We start from the raw sequence: 20233 nt of genomic DNA on the forward strand, positions 1-20233 counted from the left end.
TACTTTTAAAGATTTATCAAAATTTGGTGAGCCGAATCTGAGTAACATGGTGAATTCGGTTAGTTCCCAGTAGGCCGCAGTAGTAATGAGTGGACTGTTCGGGATATAGAAAAATTTTCACGAATGGAATCAAAATTTCTAGGCGAATTCAGTGAGTTCCCAATGGGACATGCTTGTATGAGTCTGCTTTTCAATATAGAGCAACATTTTGTGGAACGGAATCTAAGTATCATGGTGAATTCAGTAGGTTCCCAATAGGATTCGCATGTAATAAGCTTGTTATTCAAGATAGAGCAACGTTTTAACGAACTGAAACACTGTTTCTCTGTGAATTCAGTTAGTTCCCAGTAGCCTGCTCTTGTACGATGTGTACTTTTAAAGATTTATCAAAATTTGGTGAGCCGAATCTGAGTAACATGGTGAATTCGGTTAGTTCCCAGTAGGCCGCAGTAGTAATGAGTGGACTGTTCGGGATATAGAAAAATTTTCACGAATGGAATCAAAATTTCTAGGCGAATTCAGTGAGTTCCCAATGGGACATGCTTGTATGAGTCTGCTTTTCAATATAGAGCAACATTTTGTGGAACGGAATCTAAGTATCATGGTGAATTCAGTGGGTTCCCAATAGGATTCGCATGTAATAAGCTTGTTATTCAAGATAGAGCAACGTTTTAACGAACTGAAACACTGTTTCTCTGTGAATTCAGTTAGTTCCCAGTAGCCTGCTCTTGTACGATGTGTACTTTTAAAGATTTATCAAAATTTGGTGAGCCGAATCTGAGTAACATGGTGAATTCGGTTAGTTCCCAGTAGGCCGCAGTAGTAATGAGTGGACTGTTCGGGATATAGAAAAATTTTCACGAATGGAATCAAAATTTCTAGGCGAATTCAGTGAGTTCCCAATGGGACATGCTTGTATGAGTCTGCTTTTCAATATAGAGCAACATTTTGTGGAACGGAATCTAAGTATCATGGTGAATTCAGTAGGTTCCCAATAGGATTCGCATGTAATAAGTTTGTTATTCAAGATAGAGCAACGTTTTAACGAACTGAAACACTGTTTCTCTGTGAATTCAGTTAGTTCCCAGTAGCCTGCTCTTGTACGATGTGTACTTTTAAAGATTTATCAAAATTTGGTGAGCCGAATCTGAGTAACATGGTGAATTCGGTTAGTTCCCAGTAGGCCGCAGTAGTAATGATTGGACTGTTCGGGATATAGAAAAATTTTCACGAATGGAATCAAAATTTCTAGGCGAATTCAGTGAGTTCCCAATGGGACATGCTTGTATGAGTCTGCTTTTCAATATAGAGCAACATTTTGTGGAACGGAATCTAAGTATCATGGTGAATTCAGTAGGTTCCCAATAGTATACGCATGTAATAAGCTTGTTATTCAAGATAGAGCAACGTTTTAACGAACTGAAACACTGTTTCTCTGTGAATTCAGTTAGCTCCCAGTAGCCTGCTCTTGTACGATGTGTACTTTTAAAGATTTATCAAAATTTGGTGAGCCGAATCTGAGTAACATGGTGAATTCGGTTAGTTCCCAGTAGGCCGCAGTAGTAATGAGTGGACTGTTCGGGATATAGAAAAATTTTCACGAATGGAATCAAAATTTCTAGGCGAGTTCAGTGAGTTCTCAATGGGACATGCTTGTATGAGTCTGCTTTTCAATATAGAGCAACATTTTGTGGAAAGGAATCTAAGTATCATGGTGAATTCATTAGGTTCCCAATAGGATTCGCATGTAATAAGCTTGTTATTCAAGATAGAGCAACGTTTTAACGAACTGAAACACTGTTTCCCTGTGAATTCAGTTAGTTCCCAGTAGCCTGCTATTGTACGATGTGTACTTTTAAAGATTTATCAAAATTTGGTGAGCCGAATCTGAGTAACATGGTGAATTCCGTTCGTTTCCAGTAGGCCGCAGTAGTAATGAGTGGACTGTTCGGGATATAGAAAAATTTTCACGAATAGAATCAAAATTTCTAGGCGAATTCAGTGAGTTCCCAATGGGACATGCTTGTATGAGTCTGCTTGTCAATATAGAGCAACATTTTGTGGAACGGAATCTAAGTATCATGGTGAATTCAGTAGGTTCCCAATAGGATTCGCATGTAATAAGCTTGTTATTCAAGATAGAGCAACGTTTTAACGAACTGAAACACTGTTTCTCTGTGAATTCAGTTAGTTCCCAGTAGCCTGCTCTTGTACGATGTGTACTTTTAAAGATTTATCAAAATTTGGTGAGCCGAATCTGAGTAACATGGTGAATTCGGTTAGTTCCCAGTAGGCCGCAGTAGTAATGAGTGGACTGTTCGGGATATAGAAAAATTTTCACGAATGGAATCAAAATTTCTAGGCGAATTCAGTGAGTTCCCAATGGGACATGCTTGTATGAGTCTGCTTTTCAATATAGAGCAACATTTTGTGGAACGGAATCTAAGTATCATGGTGAATTCAGTAGGTTCCCAATAGGATTCACATGTAATAAGCTTGTTATTCAAGATAGAGCAACGTTTTAACGAACTGAAACACTGTTTCTCTGTGAATTCAGTTAGTTCCCAGTAGCCTGCTCTTGTACGATGTGTACTTTTAAAGATTTATCAAAATTTGGTGAGCTGAATCTGAGTAACATGGTGAATTCGGTTAGTTCCCAGTAGGCCGCAGTAGTAATGAGTGGACTGTTCGGGATATAGAAAAATTTTCACGAATGGAATCAAAATTTCTAGGCGAATTCAGTGAGTTCCCAATGGGACATGCTTGTATGAGTCTGCTTTTCAATATAGAGCAACATTTTGTGGAACGGAATCTAAGTATCATGGTGAATTCAGTAGGTTCCCAATAGGATTCGCATGTAATAAGCTTGTTATTCAAGATAGAGCAACGTTTTAACGAACTGAAACACTGTTTCTCTGTGAATTCAGTTAGTTCCCAGTAGCCTGCTCTTGTACGATGTGTACTTTTAAAGATTTATCAAAATTTGGTGAGCTGAATCTGAGTAACATGGTGAATTCGGTTAGTTCCCAGTAGGCCGCAGTAGTAATGAGTGGACTGTTCGGGATATAGAAAAATTTTCACGAATGGAATCAAAATTTCTAGGCGAATTCAGTGAGTTCCCAATGGGACATGCTTGTATGAGTCTGCTTTTCAATATAGAGCAACATTTTGTGGAACGGAATCTAAGTATCATGGTGAATTCAGTAGGTTCCCAATAGGATTCGCATGTAATAAGCTTGTTATTCAAGATAGAGCAACGTTTTAACGAACTGAAACACTGTTTCTCTGTGAATTCAGTTAGTTCCCAGTAGCCTGCTCTTGTACTATGTGTACTTTTAAAGATTTCTCAAAATTTGGTGAGCCGAATCTGAGTAACATGGTGAATTCGGTTAGTTCCCAGTAGGCCGCAGTAGTAATGAGTGGACTGTTCGGGATATAGAAAAATTTTCACGAATGGAATCAAAATTTCTAGGCGAATTCAGTGAGTTCCCAATGGGACATGCTTGTATGAGTCTGCTTTTCAATATAGAGCAACATTTTGTGGAACGGAATCTAAGTATCATGGTGAATTCAGTAGGTTCCCAATAGGATTCGCATGTAATAAGCTTGTTATTCAAGATAGAGCAACGTTTTTACGAACTGAAACACTGTTTCTCTGTGAATTCAGTTAGTTCCCAGTAGCCTGCTCTTGTACGATGTGTACTTTTAAAGATTTATCAAAATTTGGTGAGCCGAATCTGAGTAACATGGTGAATTCGGTTAGTTCCCAGTAGGCCGCAGTAGTAATGAGTGGACTGTTCGGGATATAGAAAAATTTTCACGAATGGAATCAAAATTTCTAGGCGAGTTCAGTGAGTTCTCAATGGGACATGCTTGTATGAGTCTGCTTTTCAATATAGAGCAACATTTTGTGGAAAGGAATCTAAGTATCATGGTGAATTCATTAGGTTCCCAATAGGATTCGCATGTAATAAGCTTGTTATTCAAGATAGAGCAACGTTTTAACGAACTGAAACACTGTTTCCCTGTGAATTCAGTTAGTTCCCAGTAGCCTGCTATTGTACGATGTGTACTTTTAAAGATTTATCAAAATTTGGTGAGCCGAATCTGAGTAACATGGTGAATTCCGTTCGTTTCCAGTAGGCCGCAGTAGTAATGAGTGGACTGTTCGGGATATAGAAAAATTTTCACGAATAGAATCAAAATTTCTAGGCGAATTCAGTGAGTTCCCAATGGGACATGCTTGTATGAGTCTGCTTGTCAATATAGAGCAACATTTTGTGGAACGGAATCTAAGTATCATGGTGAATTCAGTAGGTTCCCAATAGGATTCGCATGTAATAAGCTTGTTATTCAAGATAGAGCAACGTTTTAACGAACTGAAACACTGTTTCTCTGTGAATTCAGTTAGTTCCCAGTAGCCTGCTCTTGTACGATGTGTACTTTTAAAGATTTATCAAAATTTGGTGAGCCGAATCTGAGTAACATGGTGAATTCGGTTAGTTCCCAGTAGGCCGCAGTAGTAATGAGTGGACTGTTCGGGATATAGAAAAATTTTCACGAATGGAATCAAAATTTCTAGGCGAATTCAGTGAGTTCCCAATGGGACATGCTTGTATGAGTCTGCTTTTCAATATAGAGCAACATTTTGTGGAACGGAATCTAAGTATCATGGTGAATTCAGTAGGTTCCCAATAGGATTCGCATGTAATAAGCTTGTTATTCAAGATAGAGCAACGTTTTAACGAACTGAAACACTGTTTCTCTGTGAATTCAGTTAGTTCCCAGTAGCCTGCTCTTGTACGATGTGTACTTTTAAAGATTTATCAAAATTTGGTGAGCTGAATCTGAGTAACATGGTGAATTCGGTTAGTTCCCAGTAGGCCGCAGTAGTAATGAGTGGACTGTTCGGGATATAGAAAAATTTTCACGAATGGAATCAAAATTTCTAGGCGAATTCAGTGAGTTCCCAATGGGACATGCTTGTATGAGTCTGCTTTTCAATATAGAGCAACATTTTGTGGAACGGAATCTAAGTATCATGGTGAATTCAGTAGGTTCCCAATAGGATTCGCATGTAATAAGCTTGTTATTCAAGATAGAGCAACGTTTTAACGAACTGAAACACTGTTTCTCTGTGAATTCAGTTAGTTCCCAGTAGCCTGCTCTTGTACGATGTGTACTTTTAAAGATTTATCAAAATTTGGTGAGCCGAATCTGAGTAACATGGTGAATTCGGTTAGTTCCCAGTAGGCCGCAGTAGTAATGAGTGGACTGTTCGGGATATAGAAAAATTTTCACGAATGGAATCAAAATTTCTAGGCGAATTCAGTGAGTTCCCAATGGGACATGCTTGTATGAGTCTGCTTTTCAATATAGAGCAACATTTTGTGGAACGGAATCTAAGTATCATGGTGAATTCAGTAGGTTCCCAATAGGATTCGCATGTAATAAGCTTGTTATTCAAGATAGAGCAACGTTTTAACGAACTGAAACACTGTTTCTCTGTGAATTCAGTTAGTTCCCAGTAGCCTGCTCTTGTACTATGTGTACTTTTAAAGATTTATCAAAATTTGGTGAGCCGAATCTGAGTAACATGGTGAATTCGGTTAGTTCCCAGTAGGCCGCAGTAGTAATGAGTGGACTGTTCGGGATATAGAAAAATTTTCACGAATGGAATCAAAATTTCTAGGCGAATTCAGTGAGTTCCCAATGGGACATGCTTGTATGAGTCTGCTTTTCAATATAGAGCAACATTTTGTGGAACGGAATCTAAGTATCATGGTGAATTCAGTAGGTTCCCAATAGGATTCGCATGTAATAAGCTTGTTATTCAAGATAGAGCAACGTTTTAACGAACTGAAACACTGTTTCCCTATGAATTCAGTTAGTTCCCAGTAGCCTGCTCTTGTACGATGTGTACTTTTAAAGATTTATCAAAATTTGGTGAGCCGAATCTGAGTAACATGGTGAATTCGGTTAGTTCCCAGTAGGCCGCAGTAGTAATGAGTGGACTGTTCGGGATATAGAAAAATTTTCACGAATGGAATCAAAATTTCTAGGCGAATTCAGTGAGTTCCCAATGGGACATGCTTGTATGAGTCTGCTTTTCAATATAGAGCAACATTTTGTGGAACGGAATCTAAGTATCATGGTGAATTCAGTAGGTTCCCAATAGGATACGCATGTAATAAGCTTGTTATTCAAGATAGAGCAACGTTTTAACGAACTGAAACACTGTTTCTCTGTGAATTCAGTTAGCTCCCAGTAGCCTGCTCTTGTACGATGTGTACTTTTAAAGATTTATCAAAATTTGGTGAGCCGAATCTGAGTAACATGGTGAATTCGGTTAGTTCCCAGTAGGCCGCAGTAGTAATGAGTGGACTGTTCGGGATATAGAAAAATTTTCACGAATGGAATCAAAATTTCTAGGCGAGTTCAGTGAGTTCTCAATGGGACATGCTTGTATGAGTCTGCTTTTCAATATAGAGCAACATTTTGTGGAAAGGAATCTAAGTATCATGGTGAATTCATTAGGTTCCCAATAGGATTCGCATGTAATAAGCTTGTTATTCAAGATAGAGCAACGTTTTAACGAACTGAAACACTGTTTCCCTGTGAATTCAGTTAGTTCCCAGTAGCCTGCTATTGTACGATGTGTACTTTTAAAGATTTATCAAAATTTGGTGAGCCGAATCTGAGTAACATGGTGAATTCCGTTCGTTTCCAGTAGGCCGCAGTAGTAATGAGTGGACTGTTCGGGATATAGAAAAATTTTCACGAATAGAATCAAAATTTCTAGGCGAATTCAGTGAGTTCCCAATGGGACATGCTTGTATGAGTCTGCTTGTCAATATAGAGCAACATTTTGTGGAACGGAATCTAAGTATCATGGTGAATTCAGTAGGTTCCCAATAGGATTCGCATGTAATAAGCTTGTTATTCAAGATAGAGCAACGTTTTAACGAACTGAAACACTGTTTCTCTGTGAATTCAGTTAGTTCCCAGTAGCCTGCTCTTGTACGATGTGTACTTTTAAAGATTTATCAAAATTTGGTGAGCCGAATCTGAGTAACATGGTGAATTCGGTTAGTTCCCAGTAGGCCGCAGTAGTAATGAGTGGACTGTTCGGGATATAGAAAAATTTTCACGAATGGAATCAAAATTTCTAGGCGAATTCAGTGAGTTCCCAATGGGACATGCTTGTATGAGTCTGCTTTTCAATATAGAGCAACATTTTGTGGAACGGAATCTAAGTATCATGGTGAATTCAGTAGGTTCCCAATAGGATACGCATGTAATAAGCTTGTTATTCAAGATAGAGCAACGTTTTAACGAACTGAAACACTGTTTCTCTGTGAATTCAGTTAGCTCCCAGTAGCCTGCTCTTGTACGATGTGTACTTTTAAAGATTTATCAAAATTTGGTGAGCCGAATCTGAGTAACATGGTGAATTCGGTTAGTTCCCAGTAGGCCGCAGTAGTAATGAGTGGACTGTTCGGGATATAGAAAAATTTTCACGAATGGAATCAAAATTTCTAGGCGAGTTCAGTGAGTTCTCAATGGGACATGCTTGTATGAGTCTGCTTTTCAATATAGAGCAACATTTTGTGGAAAGGAATCTAAGTATCATGGTGAATTCATTAGGTTCCCAATAGGATTCGCATGTAATAAGCTTGTTATTCAAGATAGAGCAACGTTTTAACGAACTGAAACACTGTTTCCCTGTGAATTCAGTTAGTTCCCAGTAGCCTGCTATTGTACGATGTGTACTTTTAAAGATTTATCAAAATTTGGTGAGCCGAATCTGAGTAACATGGTGAATTCCGTTCGTTTCCAGTAGGCCGCAGTAGTAATGAGTGGACTGTTCGGGATATAGAAAAATTTTCACGAATAGAATCAAAATTTCTAGGCGAATTCAGTGAGTTCCCAATGGGACATGCTTGTATGATTCTGCTTGTCAATATAGAGCAACATTTTGTGGAACGGAATCTAAGTATCATGGTGAATTCAGTAGGTTCCCAATAGGATTCGCATGTAATAAGCTTGTTATTCAAGATAGAGCAACGTTTTAACGAACTGAAACACTGTTTCTCTGTGAATTCAGTTAGTTCCCAGTAGCCTGCTCTTGTACGATGTGTACTTTTAAAGATTTATCAAAATTTGGTGAGCCGAATCTGAGTAACATGGTGAATTCGGTTAGTTCCCAGTAGGCCGCAGTAGTAATGAGTGGACTGTTCGGGATATAGAAAAATTTTCACGAATGGAATCAAAATTTCTAGGCGAATTCAGTGAGTTCCCAATGGGACATGCTTGTATGAGTCTGCTTTTCAATATAGAGCAACATTTTGTGGAACGGAATCTAAGTATCATGGTGAATTCAGTAGGTTCCCAATAGGATTCGCATGTAATAAGCTTGTTATTCAAGATAGAGCAACGTTTTAACGAACTGAAACACTGTTTCTCTGTGAATTCAGTTAGTTCCCAGTAGCCTGCTCTTGTACGATGTGTACTTTTAAAGATTTATCAAAATTTGGTGAGCTGAATCTGAGTAACATGGTGAATTCGGTTAGTTCCCAGTAGGCCGCAGTAGTAATGAGTGGACTGTTCGGGATATAGAAAAATTTTCACGAATGGAATCAAAATTTCTAGGCGAATTCAGTGAGTTCCCAATGGGACATGCTTGTATGAGTCTGCTTTTCAATATAGAGCAACATTTTGTGGAACGGAATCTAAGTATCATGGTGAATTCAGTAGGTTCCCAATAGGATTCGCATGTAATAAGCTTGTTATTCAAGATAGAGCAACGTTTTAACGAACTGAAACACTGTTTCTCTGTGAATTCAGTTAGTTCCCAGTAGCCTGCTCTTGTACGATGTGTACTTTTAAAGATTTATCAAAATTTGGTGAGCCGAATCTGAGTAACATGGTGAATTCGGTTAGTTCCCAGTAGGCCGCAGTAGTAATGAGTGGACTGTTCGGGATACAGAAAAATTTTCACGAATGGAATCAAAATTTCTAGGCGAATTCAGTGAGTTCCCAATGGGACATGCTTGTATGAGTCTGCTTTTCAATATAGAGCAACATTTTGTGGAACGGAATCTAAGTATCATGGTGAATTCAGTAGGTTCCCAATAGGATTCGCATGTAATAAGCTTGTTATTCAAGATAGAGCAACGTTTTAACGAACTGAAACACTGTTTCTCTGTGAATTCAGTTAGTTCCCAGTAGCCTGCTCTTGTACTATGTGTACTTTTAAAGATTTATCAAAATTTGGTGAGCCGAATCTGAGTAACATGGTGAATTCGGTTAGTTCCCAGTAGGCCGCAGTAGTAATGAGTGGACTGTTCGGGATATAGAAAAATTTTCACGAATGGAATCAAAATTTCTAGGCGAATTCAGTGAGTTCCCAATGGGACATGCTTGTATGAGTCTGCTTTTCAATATAGAGCAACATTTTGTGGAACGGAATCTAAGTATCATGGTGAATTCAGTAGGTTCCCAATAGGATTCGCATGTAATAAGCTTGTTATTCAAGATAGAGCAACGTTTTAACGAACTGAAACACTGTTTCTCTGTGAATTCAGTTAGTTCCCAGTAGCCTGCTCTTGTACGATGTGTACTTTTAAAGATTTATCAAAATTTGGTGAGCCGAATCTGAGTAACATGGTGAATTCGGTTAGTTCCCAGTAGGCCGCAGTAGTAATGAGTGGACTGTTCGGGATATAGAAAAATTTTCACGAATGGAATCAAAATTTCTAGGCGAATTCAGTGAGTTCCCAATGGGACATGCTTGTATGAGTCTGCTTTTCAATATAGAGCAACATTTTGTGGAACGGAATCTAAGTATCATGGTGAATTCAGTAGGTTCCCAATAGGATACGCATGTAATAAGCTTGTTATTCAAGATAGAGCAACGTTTTAACGAACTGAAACACTGTTTCTCTGTGAATTCAGTTAGCTCCCAGTAGCCTGCTCTTGTACGATGTGTACTTTTAAAGATTTATCAAAATTTGGTGAGCCGAATCTGAGTAACATGGTGAATTCGGTTAGTTCCCAGTAGGCCGCAGTAGTAATGAGTGGACTGTTCGGGATATAGAAAAATTTTCAAGAATGGAATCAAAATTTCTAGGCGAGTTCAGTGAGTTCTCAATGGGACATGCTTGTATGAGTCTGCTTTTCAATATAGAGCAACATTTTGTGGAAAGGAATCTAAGTATCATGGTGAATTCATTAGGTTCCCAATAGGATTCGCATGTAATAAGCTTGTTATTCAAGATAGAGCAACGTTTTAACGAACTGAAACACTGTTTCCCTGTGAATTCAGTTAGTTCCCAGTAGCCTGCTCTTGTACGATGTGTACTTTTAAAGATTTATCAAAATTTGGTGAGCCGAATCTGAGTAACATGGTGAATTCGGTTAGTTCCCAGTAGGCCGCAGTAGTAATGAGTGGACTGTTCGGGATATAGAAAAATTTTCACGAATGGAATCAAAATTTCTAGGCGAATTCAGTGAGTTCCCAATGGGACATGCTTGTATGAGTCTGCTTTTCAATATAGAGCAACATTTTGTGGAACGGAATCTAAGTATCATGGTGAATTCAGTAGGTTCCCAATAGGATACGCATGTAATAAGCTTGTTATTCAAGATAGAGCAACGTTTTAACGAACTGAAACACTGTTTCTCTGTGAATTCAGTTAGCTCCCAGTAGCCTGCTCTTGTACGATGTGTACTTTTAAAGATTTATCAAAATTTGGTGAGCCGAATCTGAGTAACATGGTGAATTCGGTTAGTTCCCAGTAGGCCGCAGTAGTAATGAGTGGACTGTTCGGGATATAGAAAAATTTTCACGAATGGAATCAAAATTTCTAGGCGAGTTCAGTGAGTTCTCAATGGGACATGCTTGTATGAGTCTGCTTTTCAATATAGAGCAACATTTTGTGGAAAGGAATCTAAGTATCATGGTGAATTCATTAGGTTCCCAATAGGATTCGCATGTAATAAGCTTGTTATTCAAGATAGAGCAACGTTTTAACGAACTGAAACACTGTTTCCCTGTGAATTCAGTTAGTTCCCAGTAGCCTGCTATTGTACGATGTGTACTTTTAAAGATTTATCAAAATTTGGTGAGCCGAATCTGAGTAACATGGTGAATTCCGTTCGTTTCCAGTAGGCCGCAGTAGTAATGAGTGGACTGTTCGGGATATAGAAAAATTTTCACGAATAGAATCAAAATTTCTAGGCGAATTCAGTGAGTTCCCAATGGGACATGCTTGTATGAGTCTGCTTGTCAATATAGAGCAACATTTTGTGGAACGGAATCTAAGTATCATGGTGAATTCAGTAGGTTCCCAATAGGATTCGCATGTAATAAGCTTGTTATTCAAGATAGAGCAACGTTTTAACGAACTGAAACACTGTTTCTCTGTGAATTCAGTTAGTTCCCAGTAGCCTGCTCTTGTACGATGTGTACTTTTAAAGATTTATCAAAATTTGGTGAGCCGAATCTGAGTAACATGGTGAATTCGGTTAGTTCCCAGTAGGCCGCAGTAGTAATGAGTGGACTGTTCGGGATATAGAAAAATTTTCACGAATGGAATCAAAATTTCTAGGCGAGTTCAGTGAGTTCTCAATGGGACATGCTTGTATGAGTCTGCTTTTCAATATAGAGCAACATTTTGTGGAAAGGAATCTAAGTATCATGGTGAATTCATTAGGTTCCCAATAGGATTCGCATGTAATAAGCTTGTTATTCAAGATAGAGCAACGTTTTAACGAACTGAAACACTGTTTCCCTGTGAATTCAGTTAGTTCCCAGTAGCCTGCTATTGTACGATGTGTACTTTTAAAGATTTATCAAAATTTGGTGAGCCGAATCTGAGTAACATGGTGAATTCCGTTCGTTTCCAGTAGGCCGCAGTAGTAATGAGTGGACTGTTCGGGATATAGAAAAATTTTCACGAATAGAATCAAAATTTCTAGGCGAATTCAGTGAGTTCCCAATGGGACATGCTTGTATGAGTCTGCTTGTCAATATAGAGCAACATTTTGTGGAACGGAATCTAAGTATCATGGTGAATTCAGTAGGTTCCCAATAGGATTCGCATGTAATAAGCTTGTTATTCAAGATAGAGCAACGTTTTAACGAACTGAAACACTGTTTCTCTGTGAATTCAGTTAGTTCCCAGTAGCCTGCTCTTGTACGATGTGTACTTTTAAAGATTTATCAAAATTTGGTGAGCCGAATCTGAGTAACATGGTGAATTCGGTTAGTTCCCAGTAGGCCGCAGTAGTAATGAGTGGACTGTTCGGGATATAGAAAAATTTTCACGAATGGAATCAAAATTTCTAGGCGAATTCAGTGAGTTCCCAATGGGACATGCTTGTATGAGTCTGCTTTTCAATATAGAGCAACATTTTGTGGAACGGAATCTAAGTATCATGGTGAATTCAGTAGGTTCCCAATAGGATTCGCATGTAATAAGCTTGTTATTCAAGATAGAGCAACGTTTTAACGAACTGAAACACTGTTTCTCTGTGAATTCAGTTAGTTCCCAGTAGCCTGCTCTTGTACGATGTGTACTTTTAATGATTTATCAAAATTTGGTGAGCTGAATCTGAGTAACATGGTGAATTCGGTTAGTTCCCAGTAGGCCGCAGTAGTAATGAGTGGACTGTTCGGGATATAGAAAAATTTTCACGAATGGAATCAAAATTTCTAGGCGAATTCAGTGAGTTCCCAATGGGACATGCTTGTATGAGTCTGCTTTTCAATATAGAGCAACATTTTGTGGAACGGAATCTAAGTATCATGGTGAATTCAGTAGGTTCCCAATAGGATTCGCATGTAATAAGCTTGTTATTCAAGATAGAGCAACGTTTTAACGAACTGAAACACTGTTTCTCTGTGAATTCAGTTAGTTCCCAGTAGCCTGCTCTTGTACGATGTGTACTTTTAAAGATTTATCAAAATTTGGTGAGCCGAATCTGAGTAACATGGTGAATTCGGTTAGTTCCCAGTAGGCCGCAGTAGTAATGAGTGGACTGTTCGGGATATAGAAAAATTTTCACGAATGGAATCAAAATTTCTAGGCGAATTCAGTGAGTTCCCAATGGGACATGCTTGTATGAGTCTGCTTTTCAATATAGAGCAACATTTTGTGGAACGGAATCTAAGTATCATGGTGAATTCAGTAGGTTCCCAATAGGATTCGCATGTAATAAGCTTGTTATTCAAGATAGAGCAACGTTTTAACGAACTGAAACACTGTTTCTCTGTGAATTCAGTTAGTTCCCAGTAGCCTGCTCTTGTACTATGTGTACTTTTAAAGATTTATCAAAATTTGGTGAGCCGAATCTGAGTAACATGGTGAATTCGGTTAGTTCCCAGTAGGCCGCAGTAGTAATGAGTGGACTGTTCGGGATATAGAAAAATTTTCACGAATGGAATCAAAATTTCTAGGCGAATTCAGTGAGTTCCCAATGGGACATGCTTGTATGAGTCTGCTTTTCAATATAGAGCAACATTTTGTGGAACGGAATCTAAGTATCATGGTGAATTCAGTAGGTTCCCAATAGGATTCGCATGTAATAAGCTTGTTATTCAAGATAGAGCAACGTTTTAACGAACTGAAACACTGTTTCTCTGTGAATTCAGTTAGTTCCCAGTAGCCTGCTCTTGTACGATGTGTACTTTTAAAGATTTATCAAAATTTGGTGAGCCGAATCTGAGTAACATGGTGAATTCGGTTAGTTCCCAGTAGGCCGCAGTAGTAATGAGTGGACTGTTCGGGATATAGAAAAATTTTCACGAATGGAATCAAAATTTCTAGGCGAATTCAGTGAGTTCCCAATGGGACATGCTTGTATGAGTCTGCTTTTCAATATAGAGCAACATTTTGTGGAACGGAATCTAAGTATCATGGTGAATTCAGTAGGTTCCCAATAGGATACGCATGTAATAAGCTTGTTATTCAAGATAGAGCAACGTTTTAACGAACTGAAACACTGTTTCTCTGTGAATTCAGTTAGCTCCCAGTAGCCTGCTCTTGTACGATGTGTACTTTTAAAGATTTATCAAAATTTGGTGAGCCGAATCTGAGTAACATGGTGAATTCGGTTAGTTCCCAGTAGGCCGCAGTAGTAATGAGTGGACTGTTCGGGATATAGAAAAATTTTCACGAATGGAATCAAAATTTCTAGGCGAGTTCAGTGAGTTCTCAATGGGACATGCTTGTATGAGTCTGCTTTTCAATATAGAGCAACATTTTGTGGAAAGGAATCTAAGTATCATGGTGAATTCATTAGGTTCCCAATAGGATTCGCATGTAATAAGCTTGTTATTCAAGATAGAGCAACGTTTTAACGAACTGAAACACTGTTTCCCTGTGAATTCAGTTAGTTCCCAGTAGCCTGCTATTGTACGATGTGTACTTTTAAAGATTTATCAAAATTTGGTGAGCCGAATCTGAGTAACATGGTGAATTCCGTTCGTTTCCAGTAGGCCGCAGTAGTAATGAGTGGACTGTTCGGGATATAGAAAAATTTTCACGAATGGAATCAAAATTTCTAGGCGAATTCAGTGAGTTCCCAATGGGACATGCTTGTATGAGTCTGCTTTTCAATATAGAGCAACATTTTGTGGAACGGAATCTAAGTATCATGGTGAATTCAGTAGGTTCCCAATAGGATTCGCATGTAATAAGCTTGTTATTCAAGATAGAGCAACGTTTTAACGAACTGAAACACTGTTTCTCTGTGAATTCAGTTAGTTCCCAGTAGCCTGCTCTTGTACGATGTGTACTTTTAAAGATTTATCAAAATTTGGTGAGCCGAATCTGAGTAACATGGTGAATTCGGTTAGTTCCCAGTAGGCCGCAGTAGTAATGAGTGGACTGTTCGGGATATAGAAAAATTTTCACGAATGGAATCAAAATTTCTAGGCGAATTCAGTGAGTTCCCAATGGGACATGCTTGTATGAGTCTGCTTTTCAATATAGAGCAACATTTTGTGGAACGGAATCTAAGTATCATGGTGAATTCAGTAGGTTCCCAATAGGATTCGCATGTAATAAGCTTGTTATTCAAGATAGAGCAACGTTTTAACGAACTGAAACACTGTTTCTCTGTGAATTCAGTTAGTTCCCAGTAGCCTGCTCTTGTACGATGTGTACTTTTAAAGATTTATCAAAATTTGGTGAGCTGAATCTGAGTAACATGGTGAATTCGGTTAGTTCCCAGTAGGCCGCAGTAGTAATGAGTGGACTGTTCGGGATATAGAAAAATTTTCACGAATGGAATCAAAATTTCTAGGCGAATTCAGTGAGTTCCCAATGGGACATGCTTGTATGAGTCTGCTTTTCAATATAGAGCAACATTTTGTGGAACGGAATCTAAGTATCATGGTGAATTCAGTAGGTTCCCAATAGGATTCGCATGTAATAAGCTTGTTATTCAAGATAGAGCAACGTTTTAACGAACTGAAACACTGTTTCTCTGTGAATTCAGTTAGTTCCCAGTAGCCTGCTCTTGTACGATGTGTACTTTTAAAGATTTATCAAAATTTGGTGAGCCGAATCTGAGTAACATGGTGAATTCGGTTAGTTCCCAGTAGGCCGCAGTAGTAATGAGTGGACTGTTCGGGATATAGAAAAATTTTCACGAATGGAATCAAAATTTCTAGGCGAATTCAGTGAGTTCCCAATGGGACATGCTTGTATGAGTCTGCTTTTCAATATAGAGCAACATTTTGTGGAACGGAATCTAAGTATCATGGTGAATTCAGTAGGTTCCCAATAGGATTCGCATGTAATAAGCTTGTTATTCAAGATAGAGCAACGTTTTAACGAACTGAAACACTGTTTCTCTGTGAATTCAGTTAGTTCCCAGTAGCCTGCTCTTGTACTATGTGTACTTTTAAAGATTTATCAAAATTTGGTGAGCCGAATCTGAGTAACATGGTGAATTCGGTTAGTTCCCAGTAGGCCGCAGTAGTAATGAGTGGACTGTTCGGGATATAGAAAAATTTTCACGAATGGAATCAAAATTTCTAGGCGAATTCAGTGAGTTCCCAATGGGACATGCTTGTATGAGTCTGCTTTTCAATATAGAGCAACATTTTGTGGAACGGAATCTAAGTATCATGGTGAATTCAGTAGGTTCCCAATAGGATTCGCATGTAATAAGCTTGTTATTCAAGATAGAGCAACGTTTTAACGAACTGAAACACTGTTTCTCTGTGAATTCAGTTAGTTCCCAGTAGCCTGCTCTTGTACGATGTGTACTTTTAAAGATTTATCAAAATTTGGTGAGCCGAATCTGAGTAACATGGTGAATTCGGTTAGTTCCCAGTAGGCCGCAGTAGTAATGAGTGGACTGTTCGGGATATAGAAAAATTTTCACGAATGGAATCAAAATTTCTAGGCGAATTCAGTGAGTTCCCAATGGGACATGCTTGTATGAGTCTGCTTTTCAATATAGAGCAACATTTTGTGGAACGGAATCTAAGTATCATGGTGAATTCAGTAGGTTCCCAATAGGATTCGCATGTAATAAGCTTGTTATTCAAGATAGAGCAACGTTTTAACGAACTGAAACACTGTTTCTCTGTGAATTCAGTTAGTTCCCAGTAGCCTGCTCTTGTACGATGTGTACTTTTAAAGATTTATCAAAATTTGGTGAGCCGAATCTGAGTAACATGGTGAATTCGGTTAGTTCCCAGTAGGCCGCAGTAGTAATGAGTGGACTGTTCGGGATATAGAAAAATTTTCACGAATGGAATCAAAATTTCTAGGCGAATTCAGTGAGTTCCCAATGGGACATGCTTGTATGAGTCTGCTTTTCAATATAGAGCAACATTTTGTGGAACGGAATCTAAGTATCATGGTGAATTCAGTAGGTTCCCAATAGGATTCGCATGTAATAAGCTTGTTATTCAAGATAGAGCAACGTTTTAACGAACTGAAACACTGTTTCTCTGTGAATTCAGTTAGTTCCCAGTAGCCTGCTCTTGTACTATGTGTACTTTTAAAGATTTATCAAAATTTGGTGAGCCGAATCTGAGTAACATGGTGAATTCGGTTAGTTCCCAGTAGGCCGCAGTAGTAATGAGTGGACTGTTCGGGATATAGAAAAATTTTCACGAATGGAATCAAAATTTCTAGGCGAATTCAGTGAGTTCCCAATGGGACATGCTTGTATGAGTCTGCTTTTCAATATAGAGCAACATTTTGTGGAACGGAATCTAAGTATCATGGTGAATTCAGTAGGTTCCCAATAGGATTCGCATGTAATAAGCTTGTTATTCAAGATAGAGCAACGTTTTAACGAACTGAAACACTGTTTCTCTGTGAATTCAGTTAGTTCCCAGTAGCCTGCTCTTGTACGATGTGTACTTTTAAAGATTTATCAAAATTTGGTGAGCCGAATCTGAGTAACATGGTGAATTCGGTTAGTTCCCAGTAGGCCGCAGTAGTAATGAGTGGACTGTTCGGGATATAGAAAAATTTTCACGAATGGAATCAAAATTTCTAGGCGAATTCAGTGAGTTCCCAATGGGACATGCTTGTATGAGTCTGCTTTTCAATATAGAGCAACATTTTGTGGAACGGAATCTAAGTATCATGGTGAATTCAGTAGGTTCCCAATAGGATTCGCATGTAATAAGTTTGTTATTCAAGATAGAGCAACGTTTTAACGAACTGAAACACTGTTTCTCTGTGAATTCAGTTAGTTCCCAGTAGCCTGCTCTTGTACGATGTGTACTTTTAAAGATTTATCAAAATTTGGTGAGCCGAATCTGAGCAACATGGTGAATTCGGTTAGTTCCCAGTAGGCCGCAGTAGTAATGAGTGGACTGTTCGGGATATAGAAAAATTTTCACGAATGGAATCAAAATTTCTAGGCGAATTCAGTGAGTTCCCAATGGGACATGCTTGTATGAGTCTGCTTTTCAATATAGAGCAACATTTTGTGGAACGGAATCTACGTATCATGGTGAATTCAGTAGGTTCCCAATAGGATTCGCATGTAATAAGCTTGTTATTCAAGATAGAGCAACGTTTTAACGAACTGAAACACTGTTTCTCTGTGAATTCAGTTAGCTCCCAGTAGCCTGCTCTTGTACGATGTGTACCTTTAAAGATTTATCAAAATTTGGTGAGCCGAATCTGAGTAACATGGTGAATTCGGTTAGTTCCCAGTAGGCCGCAGTAGTAATGAGTGGACTGTTCGGGATATAGAAAAATTTTCACGAATGGAATCAAAATTTCTAGGCGAATTCAGTGAGTTCCCAATGGGACATGCTTGTATGAGTCTGCTTTTCAATATAGAGCAACATTTTGTGGAAAGGAATCTAAGTATCATGGTGAATTCATTAGGTTCCCAATAGGATTCGCATGTAATAAGCTTGTTATTCAAGATAGAGCAACGTTTTTACGAACTGAAACACTGTTTCTCTGTGAATTCAGTTAGTTCCCAGTAGCCTGCTCTTGTACGATGTGTACTTTTAAAGATTTATCAAAATTTGGTGAGCCGAATCTGAGTAACATGGTGAATTTGGTCAGTTCCCAGTAGGCCGCAGTAGTAATGAGTGGACTGTTCGGGATATAGAAAAATTTTCACGAATGGAATCAAAATTTCTAGGCGAATTCAGTGAGTTCCCAATGGGACATGCTTGTATGAGTCTGCTTTTCAATATAGAGCAACATTTTGTGGAACGGAATCTAAGTATCATGGTGAATTTAGTAGGTTCCCAATAGGATTCGCATGTAATAAGCTTGTTATTCAAGATAGAGCAACGTTTTAACGAACTGAAACACTGTTTCTCTGTGAATTCAGTTAGTTCCCAGTAGGTTGCTCTTGTACGATGTGTACTTTTAAAGATTTATCAAAATTTGGTGAGCCGAATCTGAGTAACATGGTGAATTCGGTTAGTTCCCAGTAGGCCGCAGTAGTAATGAGTGGACTGTTCGGGATATAGAAAAATTTTCACGAATGGAATCAAAATTTCTAGGCGAATTCAGTGAGTTCCCAATGGGACATGCTTGTATGAGTCTGCTTTTCAATATAGAGCAACATTTTGTGGAACGGAATCTAAGTATCATGGTGAATTCAGTAGGTTCCCAATAGGATTCGCATGTAATAAGCTTGTTATTCAAGATAGAGCAACGTTTTAACGAACTGAAACACTGTTTCTCTGTGTATTCAGTTAGTTCCCAGTAGCCTGCTCTTGTACGATGTGTACTTTTAAAGATTTATCAAAATTTGGTGAGCCGAATCTGAGTAACATGGTGAATTCGGTTAGTTCCCAGTAGGCCGCAGTAGTAATGAGTGGACTGTTCGGGATATAGAAAAATTTTCACGAATGGAATCAAAATTTCTAGGCGAATTCAGTGAGTTCCCAATGGGACATGCTTGTATGAGTCTGCTTTTCAATATAGAGCAACATTTTGTGGAACGGAATCTAAGTATCATGGTGAATTCAGTAGGTTCCCAATAGGATTCGCATGTAATAAGCTTGTTATTCAAGATAGAGCAACGTTTTAACGAACTGAAACACTGTTTCTCTGTGAATTCAGTTAGTTCCCAGTAGCCTGCTCTTGTACGATGTGTACTTTTAAAGATTTATCAAAATTTGGTGAGCCGAATCTGAGTAACATGGTGAATTCGGTTAGTTCCCAGTAGGCCGCAGTAGTAATGAGTGGACTGTTCGGGATATAGAAAAATTTTCACGAATGGAATCAAAATTTCTAGGCGAATTCAGTGAGTTCCCAATGGGACATGCTTGTATGAGTCTGCTTTTCAATATAGAGCAACATTTTGTGGAACGGAATCTAAGTATCATGGTGAATTCAGTAGGTTCCCAATAGGATTCGCATGTAATAAGCTTGTTATTCAAGATAGAGCAACGTTTTAACGAACTGAAACACTGTTTCTCTGTGAATTCAGTTAGTTCCCAGTAGCCTGCTCTTGTACGATGTGTACTTTTAAAGATTTATCAAAATTTGGTGAGCTGAATCTGAGTAACATGGTGAATTCGGTTAGTTCCCAGTAGGCCGCAGTAGTAATGAGTGGACTGTTCGGGATATAGAAAAATTTTCACGAATGGAATCAAAATTTCTAGGCGAATTCAGTGAGTTCCCAATGGGACATGCTTGTATGAGTCTGCTTTTCAATATAGAGCAACATTTTGTGGAACGGAATCTAAGTATCATGGTGAATTCAGTAGATTCCC

Source organism: Rattus norvegicus, chromosome 8 (assembly GCF_021556685.1).
Source record: "Rattus norvegicus strain SHRSP/BbbUtx chromosome 8, alternate assembly SHRSP_T2T, whole genome shotgun sequence".
Classification (NCBI taxonomy): domain Eukaryota; kingdom Metazoa; phylum Chordata; class Mammalia; order Rodentia; family Muridae; genus Rattus; species Rattus norvegicus.